Below are 15,504 nucleotides of genomic sequence, written 5' to 3' on the forward strand. Positions count from 1 at the left end.
TGCAAAAAGGTGGCCTTCCCTGAAATATATCTAATATTTGGTAACATCCTAGAGATGACATTTACCAAATTCCTACCATCCCCATCAGCAGCCAAATATGTGGCCATCCCTTAAATAAAGTTAAAACACTAAATTAGGGTTAAGCTGGAATGTGCCTTGTGGGCATTTTGACTTCTGGCAATCACCTTGACCAATCAGCTGCAGAAGCTCAAGATTCACAACAAAGATAATCATCAAGTTCCTGGTTAAGGAGCAGCCATGATGACACTGGAACTTTCCACCAGTACCTCAAATAACTTTCAGAGAGAAGCCGAAGTCCACCCTGGTTTCCTTTCCAGGCTGGTGAGCCTGAGACAGCCAAGGCAGACCATGCTTGTCATGCTCCATGAAGGAGTAACGGGAAGACCCACTTAGACAAAGATGGACGGATGGACGGATCCGCCCCACTGAACATTAGGAAGAGTTAGCTGCCTTCACAGGGACATGGGGAAACAGGAAACAGCAGAGGTCTAAGCTGGGGCTGTTTCCATGGGAACTCAGTATCCAGAAGAAGACCTAACGATGCAGGAGGGACCACTGTCTTCAAATGATCTGAAAACGCGAAGTATCAGTCAAAAAGTCTTTCTGTGAGAGGCAGGGGACAGGCCTCTGTCTACCTCCAGCTCCACAAAGTCTGTCTGTACAGGGGACTCACTGGACACAGAAGCACTAGGGTCTCATCTGCATGAAGATGTGTTTTTGCTGCCCAGTGTCAAGTCGGCCCAGGACGACTCCCAGAACCGAAGCGTGAGTCAACTCGAGGGACATTTCTACGTGTTTTTGTATTGCACAGGCTAGTGCAGCCTCTTAGCTCGTTTAAAGGTGGGAAGAGCTCATTCCTTCTCTAGTTGCAGATTTCCTTCTGAGACTTCAAAGCATCTGCTCCCCTGGGCCTTCCTTGGGGTCTTTGGGATGCATCTGTGCACAAAGAGGCACTAGAAATACTGGATGATGACCCTCCCTGGCTTTTGGAGGAAGACCACAGCCTGGCTGGTCCTCAGAGGCCCCAGACTGACAAGAAGCCCTGGGGACCCAGCCTCAAGCAAACAAGATCCCACCTGGAGTTCCAGTATGTCCTGACTCCAATCTGGAGTCAGATCTCTTCTTAACCAGGAATAGTCTACCCTCACGATGAGCCTGCTCTGTCTCTTCCTGTGCTTGGCAAGGCAGATTCAATGACATCTAGACCTGAACAAAAGAGGCTCCATCCTTCTTCCTCCCCAGTGAAGACTTGGCAGATGTCCAGGTTACCCTAACTCTAGCCAGTTACTGCTGAGGATTCTGCTTCTAGAGGCAAAGCAGCAGTAAGGTGGAATGGGCAGGGGATGGGAGGTTGAGAGTCCACTCCCGGCAGGTAGGACTCCAGGACTTGGCAGGGGGTGGCCCAGAAAGAGGGGGAGGAAGGAAATGATAACAGAACAGGTCTGCTGGCCTGGTCTCCTGGCTCTCAGAGCTGCATCTCATTTGCTGGAGTGGTGTTGGGATCCCTGAGGGCACTGCAGCCTACACTTGGGGGCTGGGAGTGTGCCCAGGTGGTAGGGACAGAATAATAGAATAGAATGATCAGTTAGCTTGGTACTCCATTAGGGAACTGTAGATAGAGAAGAAACTATGGGGTTTTAGGAGACCACAATAAGACGAATGACACTCAAGAAAGCAATGGGAAAAATCTGAAACTTGTAGACTTGCTCGATTCATAAGGCAAAACAAGTCGCTCAGCATCAAAGCCAGCTTGCCTTGCTTAAGTCAAGCTAACTTGCTTAGCAACAAAACCATGCAACAGATGCATGAGAAATGACCCAAAACAATAAAATTGTGGTGCCATTAGACTTACATCCCGCCTACTGAACTCCATGAGTTAATATCCCCCAAAACATGCTCTTCAGCCCCTAAGACATGTTCTTTCCAGAATATGCCCCCAAACAATAAAACAATAGCAGAAAACAAGACCTACAACCTGCCCAGTGGTCAAGTTAATGATTCCCCAAAACAGGCTCTGTGCATAAAAAACACAATCACTTATGGAAAGGTGACCTTTCAAATTGAAATACCTGCAGTATACTGAGACCTGAACATAATTTTCCCAAATAATATGATGGGGAAGTCTAGTGTGCTGCCGTCCATGGGGTCGCAAAGGGTCAGATAAGACTGAGCAATTGAACTGAACTGAACTATGATAGTCCTAGCCTGACCATATAGAGCGGGACAAGTAAACTTCCCTGCCTACCTGGGGGCAGGGAGGGGGAGCACTGATGATGGAAATGTGCTGTCTACTCAAGAAAAAGAAGACCCCCACCCCTCACCCCCACCCTGTCCTCTGATTGTGAAAGTCTAACTGAGTACTTAAGGCAACACAATGCTTGTGAATCTTCCAAGTATCTTACTCTAGTAAATAACTTCTTTTCTAGCACTTCACTTCTCACCTAATTTCTTTCTAGTCTTAAGTGGTAGTCACTCAATTGTGTCTGGCTTTTTGCGACCCCATGGACTGTAGCCCATCAGGCTCCTGTGTCCATGGGATTCTCTAGGCAAAAATACTGGAGTGGGTTGCCATTTCTAACTCCAAGGGACCTTCCAACTGTACATAAAGGAGACTTCATTAATATGCAGTAGAGGATACCCCTGGTTAACCTGTTATAGAAAACTGTCTCTTGAAGCTTTAAATTCTATACCAATTCTATACCTCTGCTTTGCTGATGGCTTATTTATTCAGGTTTTAAGGTGAATGACCTGGAGCTATTTGTTCCATTATGGGACATAAAGGACTGCAGTGCCAGAGCTCTTTGGTGACCTGGAAACAACACCTAATGGTTTCACAATGTCCCACTCTGTTTCTCTTTTCCTAGGTAACATGCCAGTGGCGCTCCCCCCTTCCTACTTCCAAGGGCACACGGAGGAAGCACTGAGACTGAACACACAGATGAGAGAGGCTCAGAGAGAAGTGTGTACCAGCAGCCTGGGAGGGGATGTTGCTAACATTTACGAAGTGGCTGGGGTGGAGATTGGGGGGTGGGGGGGGGCATCATTCTCAGTGACCAGGAGGGACACCTAGTGAAACCATCATGTTCATCTTCTAGTTAGAAATATGTATGAGGGAGGTGACATACAACACAAGTGTAACTAACACTGTTTTGTTAGGTGGCATGCAACACAAGTATAATTAATGCTGTTTTATGTTAAGTATTAAAGTTCATAAAGCAAACACTAAAAGTTCTCATCAAAATGAAAATACTTTTTTTCTATTTAACTTTGTATCCATAAGAAATGATGAATGTTCACTAGACTTACTGCATTCATCACTGCAGGGTGGATGTAAGTGGACTCGTGATGCTGGACCCCTTAAACTTACACAGGGCTATATGTCAATTCTATTAATATCTCCGCAAAACTGAAAATATTTTTTTTTAAAAAGTCATGATCTTCTACTCAGGGTGTCTGAACAAACAAAAAACAAGCAAGCCTCAACAATAATGACAAGCAAACTTGATCTGTATGATGGAGCAGGGCCATCAGGGTGACCACTCATGCTGAAAATGCAAAGCCAACCTTCATAATCTAAGGCACAATTATGATATTTTTCCATGGCCATTCCATATTTTTTAAAATCAAGAACCCTGTTACATTAACTGTTGTAAATGTTTGTTGTTGTTCAGTCACTCAACAATGTCTGACTCTTTGAGACCCCATGAATCTTAGCACACCAGGATTCCCTGTCCTTCACTGTCTCGCAGAGGTTGCTCAAACTCATGACTATTGAGTCAGTGATGTCATCCATCCATTTCATCCTCTGTCATCCCCTTCTCCTTTTGTCTTCCATCTTTCCAAGTATCAGAGTCCTTTCCAAAGAGTCAGCTCTTCGCATCAGGTGGCCAAATATTGGAGCTTCAGCTTCAACATTACCCCTTCCAATGAATATTCACGGTTGATTTCTTTAGGATTCACTGGTTTTAAATATTTAGAGAAATAAATGTAGTAAAGCTCTTTTTTTTTTTTTTTTTTTTAGTACTTTGTGATCTACAGCATTGAGAATTGAAGTGTTTCATTTCTTTCCAAAAATGTCAGGAAAGAGTCCTCTCAAATCTGCTTCATTTCTTCTCAGCACAGAACTTTCAACTGGGGGTGAGGATTTTTCCTATGCATGACCTAGACAGTTGTCATCCTACTTCCTAAGCCTGGATCTGCTTTCAATGTCTCATTCCTTGTGCCTTCATGCCTGATACTATCTCCACACTATCAAGTGAAGTAACATTTGCTTGCATCATTGCTTCGGAGACATCTTCATTTCTTTTTTCACAAACAGGCTCTTTATTCAAGTTTTTCTAGGGGATGGGGAATGAGAGCCTGAAGCTGGATTCTAAATCAAAATGGCAATACCTTGTACTTGGCAGGACTTAAATCACCAAGTGTTTCAATTTCATCACCTCAGGTTCTTCCTCAAAAATGGAAACATCATCAGCAGGACCTTACCGTCCTTTTTTCCTTTTCACAGGCAAGGGCTGTAGCTCAAGAGAGTCACAGAGGTGGCCACAGAGAGTGCCACGGAATGATGCCTCTGGCCAGGTCCAGGTCTCCCTAAGCCATCCCTGGGCAAGTTTGGTAGGGCAGTGTACCCAGAAAAGTCTCTGAGGACTGGAATATCCTACTCTGTTTGTTGGCAGTGAAAATCTTAGGGACTAAGAGCACAGAACAGGAGCCTCCTTTTGGGGGACACTACCCACTACAGTCTAGGGACTCAACAGGTCTGTGGGTACTGCAAGGTCATCCGTGAGGATGGGGCAACAGTGCAATATTTGGGGAGAAATCTAGAAAGACCTAGATTTACACGTTTCCTCAGCTCAACAGCTGTCCTCCAAGGGATCAGGCTCAGTCCACCTCCCAGGAGCAAGCCTCCCAGTACTGCCTGCCTTCCACATGGTGAAGTAGGAAGATTCACTGATGGGGTGTCACCAGCAGAATCTGGGGAGCAGCTGTGCACAGAGGCCCCTCCCACAGGTGAGGCAGGAGATATGAAGGGTGTGGGGACCCTGGTTTGGTGCCATGACTGCAGAAGCAGAGCTCTGGGACTCTCCGCCATAGCTTGGGCTCTGATCACACTCTGTCTGTGCAGGAAGGCAACTGGCTGGCATTCCCAGGCGGACTCTTTTCTCCTTCGGCCCAGAACTCCCCTGGATTCATAACTTTGACCTCTTCTCTTTGCACATCTTCCTCCTCTCAGGGTCCTGGCTCCAGTTGGTCCTCACAAAGACACTCAAGAGTTTGCAGCTCTGTGACAGAGGGTCTAAATATTACACTCCGGAGACAGCAGTGATACTGGGGGGTTGCAGCCAGGTGTGCTGGGATCAGCAGCACCCACGGGCTAGTAAGCATCCCTAGTGCATAACGTCGTCTTCACCCTTGGGGTCCCTCTCCATTCTCCATTCCATGTCTGGCCACACCGCCTCCCTGGCCTCCTCCAGCTGCAGCTAGAGGACTCGCTCTGTTGACTGAGTGCTTTCTTTCCAGGGGCACCTCACTCCCAGGGGTCCCACACGTAGGGAGTTCAAAACTTCCCTGGGCTCACCACAGGGCCCTGCCCAATTCCACACAGGGGTCGAGTGTCTGTGGTCTGAAACTAGCCTCCCAAGCACAGGTTCTGAACCTGACCATGGCTTCAGGAATAGGTCCCCATCACGCTGCAGCTGCTTCTGGTAAGATAGCAGCAGGACCAAAGTTCTCTTAGGAAAATGACTTGGGAAACAAAAGGGTGCACATCCTCCTCCTGCCCTGAGGGCCTCAGGCCGCAGACTCTACCCAGCTCCACGATGGCCAGCACAGAGAGGGTACCAGAGGTGTGGCAAAGGGAACCATCTTACCTGAAGATGACTTCCACGCACAATGGTTCAGCTCACAATGGTCTCATGTCATCAAACACCTGGTTTCCCTGGTCTCCTATTCTCTTAGTCACCCTTGTCCATCCAAGCCTGAGAGCAAGAGCCAAAATGCTCCAAAAACAAGAAGATGGTAGGTTAATACATATTTAGGAAGCTGGAGGATAAACTGAAACCTGGAGAGCCAATCCCACCATTGACTGCCGTCTCCTATTATCTCAAAATCTGAGAATTTCTCAATGGCTGGACTAGAAGAAAACAGAAGTGTTGAGCTGGTGCTTGGGTCAAAGGGCCCTTCATTTGTGAATACTGATCAGCATCTCGCAGGCCCATTTCTTTCCCTTTCTCAGCCCACCATGCCCTGGCACCTTCACAGGGGACCCTACATCCAATGCCAAGTGGCAGCAGAACCTGGTTCGCTTTCAAGCATGTGGCCCCCTTGCCTCTTTCCAGAGCATGTGGCTGAGGCTGGCTCCTCACCTGCTTCAGCCTTCACTCTAGCCCCCGGTCCCAATAACCTGTTTTTGAGTGGCAACTAGAATTGGGGGTCCTTTGGGGGGGAATGAGGGACTAGCTGAAGGTCACCTTGTGGGAAAGTGGGCAACCCAAGGTGGAAACCTAGGGTTTGTGCAGCCACGCCACACCATGTGGTCCCTGCTGAAGGCTGAGGAAATAGAAAAAGTCACTCAGCAGTGTCTGGAAACCATGCAGCCCAACCAATCCCAGCTCCTGTTTCCTCCCAGAGGAAATCTCACCAGATCTTGGGGTCTCATGTGGGGTCTGCCAAGGAGTTGAGAAGGGATTTATTTTAAGAAGCAGGGAGGAGCACGGAGAGAACGGAGGGGTGGTGCCTGTGGCTGTTCCCATCGGACTGGTAGGGGTGGAGAATTAGGGTGGCGCTAGGGAGGGGGTAGGGCTGGGTTCGGGTGGGGTTGGGGTGGGGCAGGTGGGTTCAGTTGGGGTGGGGGAAGTGGGAAGAGGACCTTTTGTCCCACGGATGCTTGGGGGCGCAGGTAGACAGGTGCACAGAAAAAGCTGCACATATAGGAAGAATAGGGTGCCTCACTCAGAATGTTGTGGGCCCTAAGGGTTGGTAGGCTACCAACAGGGGTACAACATTGACAAAGTGTGACCGAGAAAGTGGTTCTCCGAGTCAGCTGAGCCCAGACGTCCTTGTTTTCTGGTAATCTGAAGGAATGCAGAGGCAATGGATCAGGCTAAGGTGACTGGTACTGTGAAACTGTCCAAGGTGATGGGAGATTGTATAACACAGGCACATGTCACTTAGCTGTCCAGGGCGAGCGCTTCCAACCCTCCTCATTGCTCTGCAGGTAGGTCCCTGTCATGAACAAATGCTAAGATTTTGTAAACTTTGAATAAGTCACAAGCTTAGAAGCACATGATCGATGAGCAAGTGAAAGAAAATAACCAGGAAAAGAAAGTGAGGGCTTACCAAAATTGAAGTTCCTGGAGAAGAAAGCTTGTACTTCTGCATACGTGCAAGTTACCTCTCAGGGATGTTAGTGTGTACATGTGCATGTGTGTGCACATGTGCACACAGAAGTGCCTCCCAGTACACTTGTGATTATGAGCTATCAAAACAGACCAATCCAGGTGATGGAAGTTGGATAGCAAAACCATGAAGGTCATAGGGAAAGGTACATAGATTGTAGCGAGCAGAGGCACAGAGCCAGGGTACCAATCCCTGTTATCTCACTGAGAGAGCAAGTTCTAACGGGATTCACAGTGCACCCAGGATGCCTGGGTGAAAGGAGAGGCATTTAGAAAGTGACTGGGCTCGACCAGTGAGAGTGCACAGGAGCCAAGAAACAGAACAGGCTGCAATCCCAGACAGAGAGCCATGGTGGGTGACACACAGCCCCTTGGACAGCCAGCTACAAGGGCCTTTCTATCCTTCTTGAGTGTTGGGCATTCTTTCCCTGACCTTGCCATCAGCAGGAGCAATCCTTGCCTTTTTTGTGAGGTTTCAGAGATGGATGAGCACTTCAGCATAAGCACCTGCTACCTGCATAGTCTTCCAGTTTGAAACATCACTCTTTGTACTCTGCAGAACACACATATTGGGTATCAGGTTTAGAGGATGATGGCTTAGCTTGATCCTCTTGCTACTCTCGGCCCCACAGGCTTGGGGGACTGGGCAGGCTAGGATGTATTCTCACATGGAAAGCAGAATCACTTTGAAATGGCCTCGATAGGGTAAATGGGCAGACATGCATGTCTCCATCACCAATGAGTCATGGAACGTAATGAGTTTTTCTTAGCGTCTCACTGGCATGCATTTGAACAAGTTTCAGAGACTTTCCTCATGCCAGCAGAGCATGCCACGTTTTCCTACTGTGCAAAGTAAGGCCAAGCCACCACAGGAGTAATGACTCTTGTATCTGGGTGTCCAAGGTGCTGTGGGTCACCCACCGTGGGTCTGTGTCTGGGATTGCAGCCTGTGCAGCATTCACATTTGTTCAGAGAGGGAGGGAGGTAATGCATCCCCTTCTGTGGTTCAGCAGTGACCACATGCTGTTGGCTTTCAAGTGTGAGAAAGCACTCTCCAAACGTGTAGACTAAAAAGTCTGAACCTCCATTGGTGCAATTCACTCAGGAGAAGGAGGGCTTGCCTCCTCACCAAGGATAAGAGTCTCATATGAGCTCTCATGTCCAGACAGTGGTAAAGGGCAACAGCACCACCTGGGGAGAGATGGAGACACACAGACACAAGCCTCTGGTACACACACAGAAGTATTGCCCAAACAGTGCTATGGCAGAAGCAAAGAGACATAGACTGAGCTCTGTACCCTAAGGCTCTGCTGTCCCTGAACAGTGGAGAACAACTGTAGCAAACGGTGGTTTTTTTCCTACTCCTCCAGCATCCGGACAGCAACAGGCTCTCATACCACGGAGAAAATCATCCAGCCACTTGGCGCCCCTGCGTAACCTTTGGATACTTAGGAAGAGCTCCCAGTTATTGACAGTCCCATGGGGCACAGGAGTGTGCTGTTCGGATTGTGGAACAGGAACCCGTGGATGGAATTTTCAGAGCCAGGTTAATGACAGCGCCTGGGGTGGTGGCAGATGCAAAACCCACTACCTCCCTGGAGCAGAATCTGGCCACGTGGGGGCGCTCGAGCCCAGAACCCCAGGAGATGCCCTCTGGTCTACAGGCGTGTCCATAATCGTGCCACCCCCTACCCTCCCGGCCATTAGTCTAGATTTGGGCTATCAGCCTGTGAGTGGCTCACATTCTAGGGCTCCACCTGTTGGGCTGATCTCCCAGGGCCCATTCACCCTGTCCTGCACTGTCTGCCACCCCTTCTTAAGCCTCAGGCCATCCCCAACACAGCAGCCCTGCCTCCCGACCATCCTCCTCTCTCCCCGCCCCCATAAAGCACGTGGCCCTGGCTGACTCCTCACCCACTTCTGTCTTCACTCCAGACCCTGGCCCTGATAACTCGTTTTAGGGCAGCATGTGTGTGACTGAATGCTGAGGGGAGATAAGTGGTGACTCAGCAGTTTCCAGAAAACACGAGGTCCAACCAATTCCAGTTCTTGTTTCCTCGCAGACCAAATGTCACCAGATTTGGGATCTGGAGTGGAATTCCCCCAGGGAGTCCAAAAGGGGCTCATTTTAAAAGCAGGGATTGGGGAGGTGGAGAGTGGGTGCACACGGATAGACAGGGAGGGGTGGTACCAGTGGCCACTCCCACTGGACTGGAGGGGGAGGGACATTAGGGTGGGGCTGGGTAGGTGGGGGTTAGGGTGTGGGATGAGGATGGGGTGGGGGAAGTGGGAAGAGTCCCTGTCTCTGTGTGTCCAATGGGTGTTCGGGGCACAGGTAGACAGTTGCACACAGGATGCCGCAAAGATAGGGAACACAGGGGACCTCACTCAGAATGTTGTGGGCCCTAAGCGGTGGTAGGCTACCAACAGGTGCACAACACTGACCAGGAATGACCTAGATAGTTGCACACCTAGAAAGCAGTTCGCAAAGTCAGCTGAGCTCAGAGGTCCTTGATTTCTGGACCCCTGAAAGTATGCACAGGCAATGGATCAGGCCAACGTGACTGGTACTGTGAAGTTGTCCAAGGTGATGGGAGAATACAGCACACAGGCACATGTCACTCAGCTGTGCAGGGAAAGTGCTTCAAACCCTGACCACTGATCTGCAGGTCAGTCCTTGTCATGACCAAATGCCAACATTTTGTAATCTTTGAGGCTAAGTCAGAGAGTTAGAAGTGAAACCTGTCATGATAAATGACCAAGTGAAAGCAAAAAAAACAGGACAAAGAGAGTTGGGTGCTTACCAAAATTGAAGTTCCTGGAGAAGAAAGCTTGTACAGATGTGATATTTGAACTGTAAAGACAGCTGAGTATGAAAGAATTGATGCTTTTAAAATGTCACTTGGACTGCAAGGATGCTAAAGGTAATCAGTCCTGATTGGAAGCACTGATCCTGAAGCTGAAAGTCTAATAATCTGGACCCCTGCTGTGATGAATGGACCCATTGGACAGGACTCTCATGCTGGGAATCATTGAAGCCAATAAGAGAACAGGATGACAGAGGATGAGATGGTTAGATGGCATCACCAACTCAAATGACATGAGTTTGAGGAGGTTCTGGTAGTTGGTGATGGACAGGGATGCACGACATGCTACAGTACACAGGGCCGCAAAACGTGAACACGACTGATAGGCTGAACTGAACTGATACTTCATATTTGAGTTCTGAATGGAGCTTTTCCTATAAGAAGTATGGAAATCTCTATATTTCATATGAAGCACTGGTTCTTTAGCTAGAGAAACATCTAGTTCCCTTTTTGCTTATGTGCCTTGGACATTTGTGTGTGTACCCACATGAGTTTGTTGCCCACATTTGTGCATTTTTCTGGGTGGATGTATGTCCAACCACAGCTGACAGAGATGAATGTTACACACCGTGAGATATGGAGCAAGCAGAAGGCTGCATCAGGCATCCGCAGACTGTGGGACACTAGTCCATGCCTCTCTGAGGTGGTCCTGTTCAAGACAGGAATGAGGAAAGAATGGCCAGTGACAACTCAGGACAGTGTGTTCACAAATTTAGATTTACATCAAGAGACATAAAGAAGCTCACAGTTTCTGCTGTGTTGATGTGTGTGTGTTTACCAGGAAAAGGATATGGAAGGCTTGAGGACTCATCCAGTGCAAAGCTAGTGGTGTGGGGTGTTTAAAGTATAGCCTGTGAACCCCTCAGTCTATGAGAATTGGGCTGGCCTGTGGAAATGGTGGATATGGCTATAAATGGATCCAAGTCTTTCAAGAGGTGAAGGTCCTTCAGAAAACAGTAGAGACTGGAAGGAGGAGGAACAGAAGATAAGCTACTGCACTGGAGACGTTTTTCATATTAGAGGAAGGCTCTGGGATAGTGCTACCTTGGGTGAGCCCATCAGGGGGCACAACTCTCTTTCTGCACGTCACAAAAAATATCATTCTGTGAGACAAATGTCATGATAAGGTAGGGTCCTTCATTGTGAAGGCATAGGTATCCTAGAAGAGAGGATGTGACCTTGGCTCTGTCCATGGGCTTCCAGTCTATCTGACAGTGCAGAAATATGAAGAAAGTGCAGAGTTGGGATATAAGGATTTCCCCCTTTGCCATTTTGTGCCTGTGAAGAAGTGAAGATGGCAAAGTAGAGGGTGTGAACTCATCTTTTCCTATGAGTGTTGCAAAATTACAGCTTGTTACTGAATGACCATTGACAGGAAAATGTTGTGCCCCACCAAAAAAAAAAAAAGAAAGAAAGAAAGAAAGCAAATAAACAAAAAAATCATGTCCAAGGTAAAGGAAAAGTCCAAACAAGACTGTGGGAGGGGAGAATTTGCATTTAGAATTAATACCTACCAGCCAAGCTGAGAGTGCTCAATAAAACTTTTTTTTTTGCACCTATACCTAGGTATACCACAAAGACAGGGTCAGAAATGCTTTTGAGTGATTGAGGGTCTCCTGCAGAGGCATGAGTCAACAATGGCCTGACAGGGAAGACATCTGTCTGCTACTGACCTTGTTCATGCAGTTTGTGACATAAACCCTCTCAGAGGAGGTAGCCTTTCAACCCACCAAAAAGTGGCCCACTGCACAATCCACAAATTTCAGGATAATTATTCTAAAGTAATTCTTGTACAGGTAAGGAAGTTTTAGGACAACTACCAATTGGTCAACCTGGTGGTCTGGCAAAGGGACTGAGAATGCACAAGGAATTTGACTTTGGAGGCCAGTTGGATTTGATTATAGAACTTCCACAGGTCTGAAACAGACTGTTGGAGGGCACAAACAAAACCTTGTGTTCACTAGCAGGCAAGAGTAAGAGCAGTGCTCCCACAAGAGAATGAGCCAGATTTGCTTGTGAGTGTCCAGGAGTCTCCAGAAGAGGCATGATCCAAGAACAGGATGCAGCATGGTGATGGGCACTGAATACAAGAGTGTTTGTTCCAGTCCTTTTGAAGAAGGTCCCAATTAATTTCACTACTCATACCATTTTCATGGGGTTCTCAAGGCAAGAATACTGAAATGGGTTGCCATTCTGGAGCCAAAGCAAAAAAATTACCCAGCTGTGGATGTGATAAGTGATAGAAGCAAGGTCCGATGCTGTAAAGAGCAATATTGCATAGGAACCTGGAATGTCAGGTCCATGAATCAAGGAGAATTGGAAGTAGTCAAACACGAGATCACAAGAGTGAAAGTTGTAATTCTAGGAATCAGCGAACTAAAATGGACTGGAATGGGTGAATTTAACTCAGATGACCGTTATATCTACTACTGCGGGCAGGAATCCCTCAGAAGAAATGGAGTAGCCATCATGGTCAACAAAAGAGTCCGAAATGCAGTACTTGGATGCAATCTCAAAAATGACAAATTGATCTCTGTTTGTTTCCAAGGCAAACCATTCAATACACAGTAATCCAAGTCTATCCCCCAACCAGTAATGCTGAAGAAGCTGAAGTTGAACGCTTTTATGAAGACCTACAAGACCTTGTAAAACTAACACCAAGAAAAGACGTCCTTTTCATTATAGGGGACTGGAATGCAAAAGTAGGAAGTCAAGAAACACCTGGAAAACAGGCAAATTTGGCCTCACAATGCAAAATGAAGCAGGGCAAAGACTAATAGAGTTTTGCCAAGAAAATGCACTGGTCCTAGCGAACACCCTCTTCCAACAACACAAGAGAAGACTCTACACATGGACATCACCAGATGGTCAACACAAAAATCAGATTGATTATATTCTTTGCAGCGAAAGATGGAGAAGTCCTATACTGTTAACAAAAACAAGACCAAGAGCTGACTGTGGATCAGATCATGAACTCCATATTACAAAATTCAGACTCAAATTGAAGAAAGTAGGGAAAACCGCTAGACCATTCAGGTATGACCTAAATGATATCCCTTATGATTATACAGTGGAAGTGAGAAATAGATATAAGGTCCTAGATCTGATAGAAGAGTGCCTGATGAACTATGGAATGAGGTTCGTGACATTGTACAAGAGACAGGGATCAAGACCATCCCCATGGAAAAGAAATGAGAAAAAGCAAAATGGCTGTCTGGGGAGGCCTTACGAGTAGCTGTGAAAAGAAGAGGGGCGAAAAGGAGAGATATAAATATCTGAATGCAGAGTTCCAGAGAATAACAAGAAAAGATAAGAAAGCCTTCTGCAGCAATCATTGCAAAGAAATAGAGAAAAATAACAGAATGGGAAAGACAAGAGATCTCTTCAAGAAAATTAGACACCAAGGGAATATTTCATGCAAAGATGGGTTCAATAAAGGACAGAAATGGTCTGGACCTAAGAGAAGCAGAAGATGTTAAAGAAGAGATGGCACGAATACACAGAAGAACTGTACAAAAAAGATCTTCACGACCCAGATAATCATGATGGTTTGATCACTCATCTAGAGCCAGACGTCCTGGAATGTGAAGTCAAGTGGGCCTTAGAAAGCATCACTATGAACAAAACTAGTGGAGGTGATGGAATTCCAGTTGAGCTATTTCAAATCCTGAAAGATGATGCTGTGAAAGTGCTGCACTCAGTATGCTAGCAAATTTGAAAAACTCAGCAGTGGCCACCGGGCTGGAAAAGATCAGTTTTCATTCCAATTCCAAAGAAAGGCAAGGCCAAAGAATGCTCAAACTACTGAACAATTGCACTCATCTCACATGCTAGTAAAGTAATGCCCAAAGTTCTCCAAGCCAGGCTTCAGCAATATGCGAACTGTGAACTCCCTGTTGTTCCAGCTGGTTTTAGGAAACGCAGAGGAACCAGAGATCAAAGTGCCAACATCCGCTGGATCATGGTAAAGGCAAGAAAGTTCCAGAAAATTAATCTATTTTTGCTTTATTGACTGTGTCAAAGCCTTTGACAGTGTGTATAACAATAAACTGTGGAAAATTCTGAAAGTGATGGGAATACCAGACCATCTGACCTGTCTCTTGTGAAATCTGTATGCAGTTCAAGAAGCAACAGTTAGAGCTGGACATGGAACAACAGACAGTTTCCAAATAGGAAAAGGAGTACTTCAAGGCTGTATATTGTCACCCTGCTTATTTAACTTAAATGTACATAATGAGATTACATATGAGTATATCATGAGAAACCCTGGACTGGAAGAAGTACAATCTGGAATCAAGATTGCCTGGAGGAATGTCAATAACCTCATATATACAGATGACACCACACTTATGGCAGAAAGTGAAGAGGAAATAAAAAGTCTCTTGATGAAAGTGAAAGAAGAAAGTGAAAAAGTTGACTGAAAGCTCAACATTCAGAAAACGAAGATCATGGCATCCAGTACCATCACTTCATGGGAAATAGATGGGGAGATAGTGGAAACAGTGCCAGACTTAATTTTTTTGCACTCCAAAATCACTGCAGATGGTGATTGCAGCAATGAAATTAAAAGACGCTTACTCCTTGAAAGAAAAGTTATTTGCAACCTAGACAGTTTTTTTCAAAAGCAGAGACATTACTTTGCTGAATAAGATCCGTCTAGTCAATGCTATAGTTTTTCCTGTGGTCATGTATCGATGTGAGAATTGGACTGTGAAGAAGGCTGAGTGCTGAGGAATTGATACTTTTGAACTGTGGTGTTGAAGAAGACTCTTGAGAGTCCCTTGGACTACAAGGAGATCCAACCAGTCCATTCTGAAGGAGATTCAATCCTGGGATTTCTTTGGAAGGAATTATGTTAAAGCTGAAGCTCCAGTTCTTTGGCCACCTCATGCGAAGTGGAAAAGACTCATTGGAAAAGACTCTGATATTGGGAGAGATTGGGGGCAGGAGGAGAAGGGTAAAACTGACGATGCGATGGCTGGATGGCATCACTGACTCAATGGACGTGAGTCTGAGTGAACTCCAGGAGTTGGTGATGGACAGGGAGGCCTGGCGTGCTGAGATTCATGGGGTCACAGAGAGTTGAACATGACTGAGCAACTGAAGTCAACTGAACTCATACCATAGTTAGGCCTCAGTTCAAAAAAGAGGGCCTGAACACAGCCACATCCATCAAGAATAAATCTATTAAAGGTTTATTGAATACGGCCCCATATATC

The sequence above is a fragment of the Budorcas taxicolor genome, chromosome Y (assembly GCF_023091745.1).
Source record: "Budorcas taxicolor isolate Tak-1 chromosome Y, Takin1.1, whole genome shotgun sequence".
Lineage (NCBI taxonomy): Eukaryota > Metazoa > Chordata > Mammalia > Artiodactyla > Bovidae > Budorcas > Budorcas taxicolor.